The 7,974-nt window shown below is 40.2% G+C and overlaps 1 protein-coding gene across 5 annotated transcripts in view; it reads left to right on the plus strand.

Annotated features, from left to right (window-relative positions):
• Positions 1–1,081, plus strand: part of ZEB2 (zinc finger E-box binding homeobox 2) — a 136,154-nt gene extending 135,073 nt beyond the window's left edge. For all 5 annotated transcript variants that reach the window (XM_061438561.1, XM_061438601.1, XM_061438571.1 and 2 more), the window contains one exon: positions 1–1,081. This exon is cut by the window's left edge and continues 4,452 nt beyond it. The gene's annotated coding sequence lies outside the window, so the exon portion shown is untranslated.
• The last annotated feature ends 6,893 nt before the right edge of the window (positions 1,082–7,974 follow it).

Consider the following 7,974-nt stretch of genomic DNA (forward strand, 5'->3'; position numbering starts at 1 on the left):
CAGCAGATTTATTTGATTGTGCAATGGGGCAATTATTCAAATAAACATGCTCAGTGCAATTATTTGAATCTCACATTGCATGTTCATCAATCACAGCACTGAAAATGAAGGGGGAAAAAACACCAAAGAATTTACATGGGGAAAAAATATATGTGAAAACAACCTTATTATAGATTTTATAGGGTTAGCCAAAGTGATGGCACCCTCCTTAACTGTAACTCCACTATTCTATATTCAGCGACATTTGTTTCTAATGATTAATTGGTTCATTCACTTGGCCATTAAATCAGAATGACCATAACATTCAGATTTATATAATAGCAAGCTTGACAAACCTGAATGGGGTAGAGATATGGAATCTCTATATTTCCAGCATAGAATAGTTGTTTCTAGACACTTTATGTCAAGAGGACATTGGTCAAATTATTATGGCTTTAAATAGCACTCCTATAAATTAAAAAAATTTTATACATGCAACAAAACATTCCTACATTTGAAGACATTAAAAAAAAATCACAGGTGACTCATCTGGTCATTTTATATATTGATAAATATCCTGACATATATGTGAACACATCAAGAATCATATAGGTGTACCAAGAGGCAATTTATGTCTCTTTTAAGTCTGTACTGACATAACCTAATATACTAAAATGGGAAGGGGCGTTTAGTCACAGAAATATACATCGTGTAACAAAGATGAAAAAAATACATGGCTTGTGCCCATCATAAAAAAGATTCAGACTGAAGGCTTAGCTTTGGTTTTTATTCAATTAAATTGTTAAACTGTGCACAGTGATTTTTTTTTAGAACTTGAGACATTTGTGATGTTGGCTGTTTAAATCTTTGTTACCTTCGCTGTGAATTGAAATTGTACATATTTAGTAAATCATGCAGACAAAACAAACTTTTTAGACAATATTTTTATTGGAGAGTTTTCTTTTCCTGTATCCATGTTAAAAAAAAAAAAAAGACCTCCTTTCCCAAAATAAAAATGTCAATACTAAATTTAAAGAAGTATAAAGGAATGATTGCTTCCTTTAGAGCTAAATATTTAAATAAACATGGAGATAATTGGCAACATGTTCTTTTGGGCTAATAGGCCGTGTCCAATTTTTTGGGTCTGATGTTTCAGAGGGCCTCTTTTTTCAGGGTTGAAGATGATATATTAATCTCTGAATTAAACAAATGCTATTAAATAACAGAAATAAATCCCTCAGTCTTCATTTGTATATGAAATATGGAATTAGAGAAATGACACTGAGATGATGTGATGCTGAATATGCCACCAATCAAGACTTTCTCTACTAAAACAGTCACCTACCACCTATAATCTAGTATGACATGCTAAAATGCTCCAAAATATTGAAAATATAAAATTAATGGTACTATTCCCATTTGGCCTTGAGATGAATATGACAAAGATTCTAATAATTTTAGTCAAAGAAAATGATGAGTAAAACCCCATGAAGATTAAAGTGGTGACAAATGATCTTTTAAGTATTCTAATTGGGCTTTCTCATTCATATCTTTGATTCTACAGAAATTGCAAATCCTGATGATCCTGATTTGTAAGTGCACCCAGTCAGCTTTTCTGTCTCTCACGCCACAGAACATGCCTGTTAGATTTGAAACGAAGGGATAAGCCCCCAAAATGTTAAAAATAGACTACTGCCCTGGCAGGAAGTTTAGCATTGGCAAGCACAGAACTTAGAAGGAACTGATCTAACATAAAGAAATATTCAGAGAAAGATGTGTGTATCATGCTCCTGTTGTGACCATTTTCAGAGCAAAGGGTAGTAAGAGAGAGATACTGAGAGAGAGAGACAGTGAGAGAGTGTATGTGTTCTGCGCGTGTATAGATTGCTAACTTCGTGCGTGTGCATTTGAACAGCTAGTATTAAAAAACAATACCCCAAAGATGGAGGGACTATGAAGGAGTGCTTGCGAGACATTTTATGTATTTATATATTACACAAATGAAAACACTTAAAATGTTGATACTGAAAAAAATAAAGTTTCACCAAAAGATTCTATATCACTTCTAAGGTATGCTAACCATAAAACGGGCTTCCCTGGTAACTCAGTTGGTAAAGAATCTGCCTGCAATGCAGGGGACCAAATAGACATTTATCTTTACTTTTTCTCAGAATCTCATATTTTAGTTTGTGACCTTTCCTTAAAGGAGAGTCACTTTTATCCATTCCTAAAACAGTCTCATTAAAGGGCAAAGAATTCCAGTTACATTTCATTCTAGTTTTGTTAAGGGAAAAGAAGACTACAGTCTTCAAATTACTTTTTAAAAGAATATAGAGGAACAAAGGAATATAAATTTAGAAAGGAAACTCAAGAACATCCCTAACGAACTCACAGAAAACATCATGTGTATTTAGTGACCACAAGCAACCTAGACCTTGGTTTTTATGTCTCTTCTGAAAGATACCACTTCCAACACAAATGATATTTCCAAACCCTTAGTGCAGCCCAGGAATTGGTGCAGACAGAAAGAGAGAACACCAACTATTGAATAACCCTTAACCACTTCCTGAGGTCCTGAAGCATTCCGTGGAGCTCTACCACTTCATTATTGAACATGCTTAGAAAGTGTGAGCTCATGGGTTTCCGGCTGAAGGTTCATCTAAGCAAGAGGGGGAAAAAGAGAAGTACATACCACCCTGCCCTATTTGTTTTAACACTGAAAATACCATTGCTCAGAGAGTAGGCTTGAGAAGAATCAGCCTAACATCTAAGTAGACACTTTGCACCTTTTCTTTTGCATTATAAAGTGTTTTTATATTATCAAAGACAATTCCATGAAAAGGAACAGTTCACTTGCTTCAAATGGTGAGGGAACATTCGAAAAATGTCTTCCCAGGACATGAAGTGTCCCAACCACACTAACTCCTTAAAATGTACTACTTTGTTTTTAAAAATAAAAGTTGGAATAATGATTTGTATAAATCCTTTTCAAGGAATTGTCATGATCCCTTGGGTCAGATATCTTCACCTATAAATCAGCCTGTAACTGTTATAAACCTGATCAAATTGTAGCATACCTGGTGTCTACACTGAAATAGTAAAAAATCTCGTTCTCAATAAAATTCTTCTATGGACTGAGAGGAAGAACATCCTGATGGTTATAACACTTAGAAAAATAAAAGCAGTTAATTAATCTACTGCCTGCACTTTTTAGATGAGGAAACTGAAATCTTCATAGACTTGAGACTACGCTCATTTATCTTTACCCCACAATGATCTAGAAAGCAGTTAAGCATAGATTTCAGAACCCTAGTCTCCTGACAATGCTTTCCACAACACATCACAGTAAAATGCTCCTTTGAATGATGTGGAAACATCAAAAGGAGTGAGTTAGTCTGCCTGCTTCCTGCAAGAAGTTCGTTCTGGTCTACATGAACTCTTCCATGCAAGAGTGGAATGAAAATAAGCTACTTTGGAAACCCTATATTACTCTAAGATCACATCATCATCTGAGGGCAGTTAACCACGTCTGGACTGAAGTCTCCTTTCACTGAGAGCCAGAGACAAGCTCAAGTTTGAGAAATGCTCTTTAAAAATTACTAGCTGCTGTTCGTACATTTTACCCACTAGTTTGCCCAATTTTTGACAGTGCTTATGTCCACTGAGGAGCTGTAGTTCCATCAAGGCTCTCCACCCACAGTTTGCAGCCTGAACCCACTGTGTGAGTCCCCAGGGCTGTTCTTTCTCTAGTCACAGCTTTTTCTGAACCCCGTATGCACTGAATAACCCAGAGGTGGTCAGAGGAAGAAACAGGCTGTAACAGGAGTAATTGGAGATTTATAAATCTGCAGCAGGAAAACTGAAATAGGCTGAAATAAATGGAAGAAAATTAGAGAGTGGAGGAATACATATACCCTCTCATCAAAAGCTCTGGCTCTTCACATTCTGGGCCTCAGAGAGGAGTAAAGCCCATATCAACTTGTGGTTATTGGCAGAGCTGAAACCAGAAGCCAGGTCTCCAGTTATGGCATACATGCGGTTGTTGCTTCTCCAGATGCTGCTTCTACCTCTGTTCTATTTAGTGGCCCTAGAAATAATAGTAATAAATAACAGTTACAACATTGATGGTAATTCAGTTTACTGAGTGCCCACCTTGTGTGAAGCATAATACTAGGTTTTATAGGATATACAAAAACAAACAAGACTACTGGCCTTAAGTTTCATATACTCCATCAGAGACAGACATGCATAAAGAAGTAGAAAGCTGAGCTCCAGGTTTCACAGGGAATGTACCAGTATCAAAGTCTCAAGCAGGCTCCCTTGTGTACACCAGTGTTTCCCCCTTTAAAACACAAAACAACACCCTTCCCTTACTAACGTGCATCCCACGGAGTGATGCTATAGGAGATGCAGTTTTATGCCCTAGGGATTCAGCAGTGATCAGACAATATTCCCATTCTACAGGGACCTACTTTCTAGTGGCGAAGGTACAAACCAAAACAATTATATAAGTCCACTTCACATACCGCTGTTTTGACAAGAATAAAAAGAGGTGGTTTAACAGCGAATGAGATGGGATTGGAGGACAGGCGACCTCAGCTGGGGTGCAGGGAGGGGAATGTCAGGAAAAAAATCTAAGGCTGTATTTTCTGAGTGGAGCCTGAGGGGTGAGAAGTGAACCAGGGGAGGATCTGGAGCGAGAGTATTCCAGCAAGAGAGAAGAGAAAGATGCAAATACCTGAGGCAAGAATCAGTTTGGGTTTTTTTAGAATTAAAAACCCTGGTCTAATAAAGCATAGCAGAAAAGGAAAGATGAAGTCAGACCAGTAAGAAAATATGTCTCAGCCGTTTGAATGATTTCCAGTGTGATCTCCTGTCAGGAAACATTCAAGAACAACTGGACAGGTAAAGTTAAAAGAATGTTAAGGAGTGAAGTTCTTAGGTTCTTTGGTCCCATGTCATGTTTTCAGAGCTGAGGAATGGAATTCATGAATCTGTGAGGTTTACCCTGTGGGAGTCGGAAGAGCTGTGTTATTATTATTCCCAGTGAATAGCCCAGAAATGAATTTAGCAACCTGATTGCAGTTTAATCATAATTCCTTTCCCTGTAAAATGGGCAGTATCCTTCTATGTCCCTCTGAGTTAACAATAAGAGAAATCTTATTTCTCAGACTCTCTCAGGATCACGTGCCTTGTGTCTGGTCATAGGCAGATCTGTCATCCTGGAAAACAGAAATGGTAAAGGAAGTTTGTATCTTGGAAATGAAAGAACCTGCTACAGCAAGCAGGCTGCCACAGTGGCTCACTACCCTGAGACCCCTCCCTGATCAACAAGACCCAGCTCAGTCCCCACGTTTGCCAGTTTGCTCAAGACAGCCATGCTAGAATCAGGCATGAGCAAGGGCCCCAGCCATCTCTCCTTCCCTTGAACTTCTAGAAAATATAAAAACTCGCAGAGCTGAGAGAGGAGCCAATAAGAAGTAAGGAACATGCAGCAGGTGGTACCATCTGTGCCCGGCTAATTCCAGCCAAAACAATCTGCTCCCTAGAGTTCCCAGTTGTGGAGAAGGGAAGAGAATCTGACAGTGGCGGAGCCAGGCAAGGGGAGTAGTAGGGCAAGTGCCGAGGCTATTATTCAGACGTTCAGCCGGTTGGGGAAGCAGATTATTGATGCCAGTGAGCTATTATCTCTCTCCTTTTTCTCTTTACAACCACTGTGGGAGATTCTTCCAAAGTCTCGCTAAGCTGGCAGGGATCAGATCCCACACCTGTGAGACAGATATGCAGGCATCCCTGGGAGTCTGTCACTGCCGAGATGGGGAGGGACAAACATCCCATAACAAGACGAAGAAGCACAGCCCACCCCAGGATGGAAAAACAAGGGGTGGGGGGAGCTTATGTTTATTTTATTCTATTTTCCTAGCAACCGAATTCTCTCCCTCTCGCCTGTTCATTCTTTGAAAATCATCCATGGTTGAGAATGGGATTATAGTCCTTGTTGATCCCCGGGTTGGCACCGTTTTTTAAGATAAAATTCTTCCACTTGATGGACTTCCTCGTGAGGGGCAAATCTTCTCTCCTGGCATGCTTACAATCATGGGATGAAAAAAAATGCAAGCAATGCAAAGATAGATCAAATTGTCTGTGGTAATAACTTTCCTTTCAGAGAGTAGCAGACAGAGAGGAACCACTCTTCTCACAGATGGAGGAGACAATGATGATTTGAGGGTCATGGAAACACCTGTCCACTCAAAAAGAAAATGTCACCCACTGCAAAATTTCCGCCGTCACCTATCGGTTACAGCAGTGTCTCCAGGAAGTCATCTGTTTGGTGCAAATACTTGGGAGGGGTGATATTTGCCAATCGTCATCTTCCCTTAGATTAATTGATCAGTTTATAGCTGAGAGTTGAGTCCTGAGGGAGTAGGGCCCAGGCAAGACCACCTTTATTGGAGAACAGAAGGTCTGGATTTCAGGTAAGGACCCAGAAAACTGGGACTTTATGGACCCCTGAAGGAAGGGGAGATGGTGCCTAATACTAATCCTCTGCTTGAGCTGCTTTGTGTTCCCCCCAAAAAAGTAGGCTAAGTCCTAAGCTCTGATACTTATGAATGTGACCTTATTTTGAAATAGGGTATTTCCGGATATATTAAGATGAGGTCATTTGGGTGGGCCCTAAATCAATATGGATGATATCCTTACAAGAGAGGGAAATCTGGACACAGACCCATGCAGGGAGAAATCAAAGAAATGTGTGTGAAATCAAAGAGATTGGAATGAGGCAGCTGCAAGCCAAAGATGCTACCATCCCCAAAAGCTAGGACAGAAAGACAGAACAGCTCCCTCAGAAGGAAGCAGCCCCATCCACACCTTGATTTTGGACTTGAAGCCTTTAGGACTATAAGAGGATAACTTTCTGTTGTTTTAAGATACCTAATCTGTGGTACTTACCGCAGCACTAGGAAACTAATACACCCCCCAAACAAAGCACAGTGAGGCTTCCAGTTTTCAGTCTCTGGGTCGGTCTAAACATCAAGATCAATTCTTGATTTGACCCATGGGTGCATGGGATTTAACAGATAAAGGTCAGCAGGAGTATCCCTCTTGGTTTTGAGACACCTCTCATCAGGAAAAAGACAAACTGCTTACTCTTTTTTTCCCCAAAAGTCTTCTATAAGGTAATCGCTTTAATTAGGATAATTAAATTCTTGTTTCAAAGGGCACCAAAGTGCAAGCATTATCATCTGATTTCCTGTAAAGCGTCTTTTTCCTGCCTCCTGTCCCACATGGTGTCCATTAGCCAGAGAAGCTCCGAATGAGTCAGACATTCTCGTTATAGGTTTGTGGCTCATGTCAGTGCTAAGAAGAGGGAAATGAGAAAGGAAAACATAAATTGGGAAACAGTGTCAGAGGGCAGGCCGAGATAATGCAAGTACCAGAAAGCAGAGGAAAAGGGTGTTGTGTGGGAACCAAAACCTTGCTTCAGGTAGGAAATGTCAGAGAAAAATACAGTCACGTTTTGAAATTAAGGGAAGCGGGGAGTGGTGGAATACAAACTGCTCTTTGCTGTGTTTTTTGGCAGTCTGAATTCAGTACTTGAAGTGAGTGCTACTTGCCCTCTTCCCTAATTCATTGCTGCTGTAAGATCTGAACAGTTTTCAGCTCCAAGTCTCCTGGGAAATCGCTGGTAAAATTCCTGCAACGTCCTTCCATCACTGAGATTTGGGGAAGGATATTAGGAGTCCTGTGGACAAAGCAACATGAAAGCCCAGGGCAGGAGTGAGTCGACTGAGATGTGTTTTGATACATTGATATATCACTCTGGTACCCAGTGGCCTCAACCTGGGAATCACTGAGACCCGGTTCTGGGATGCATTCTCAGATGTAGCTGCGAACTCTGTTCTGCCCCCATATTACTCCTTATCTACTGCTACCCACCCACACATGAGAGGGCCCCAGAAGGTGCAGGTAAGAAAGTCAGGGGAGGGTTCACTG

This window comes from Bos javanicus, chromosome 2 (genome assembly GCF_032452875.1).
Source record: "Bos javanicus breed banteng chromosome 2, ARS-OSU_banteng_1.0, whole genome shotgun sequence".
In the NCBI taxonomy this organism is placed as follows: Eukaryota; Metazoa; Chordata; class Mammalia; order Artiodactyla; family Bovidae; genus Bos; species Bos javanicus.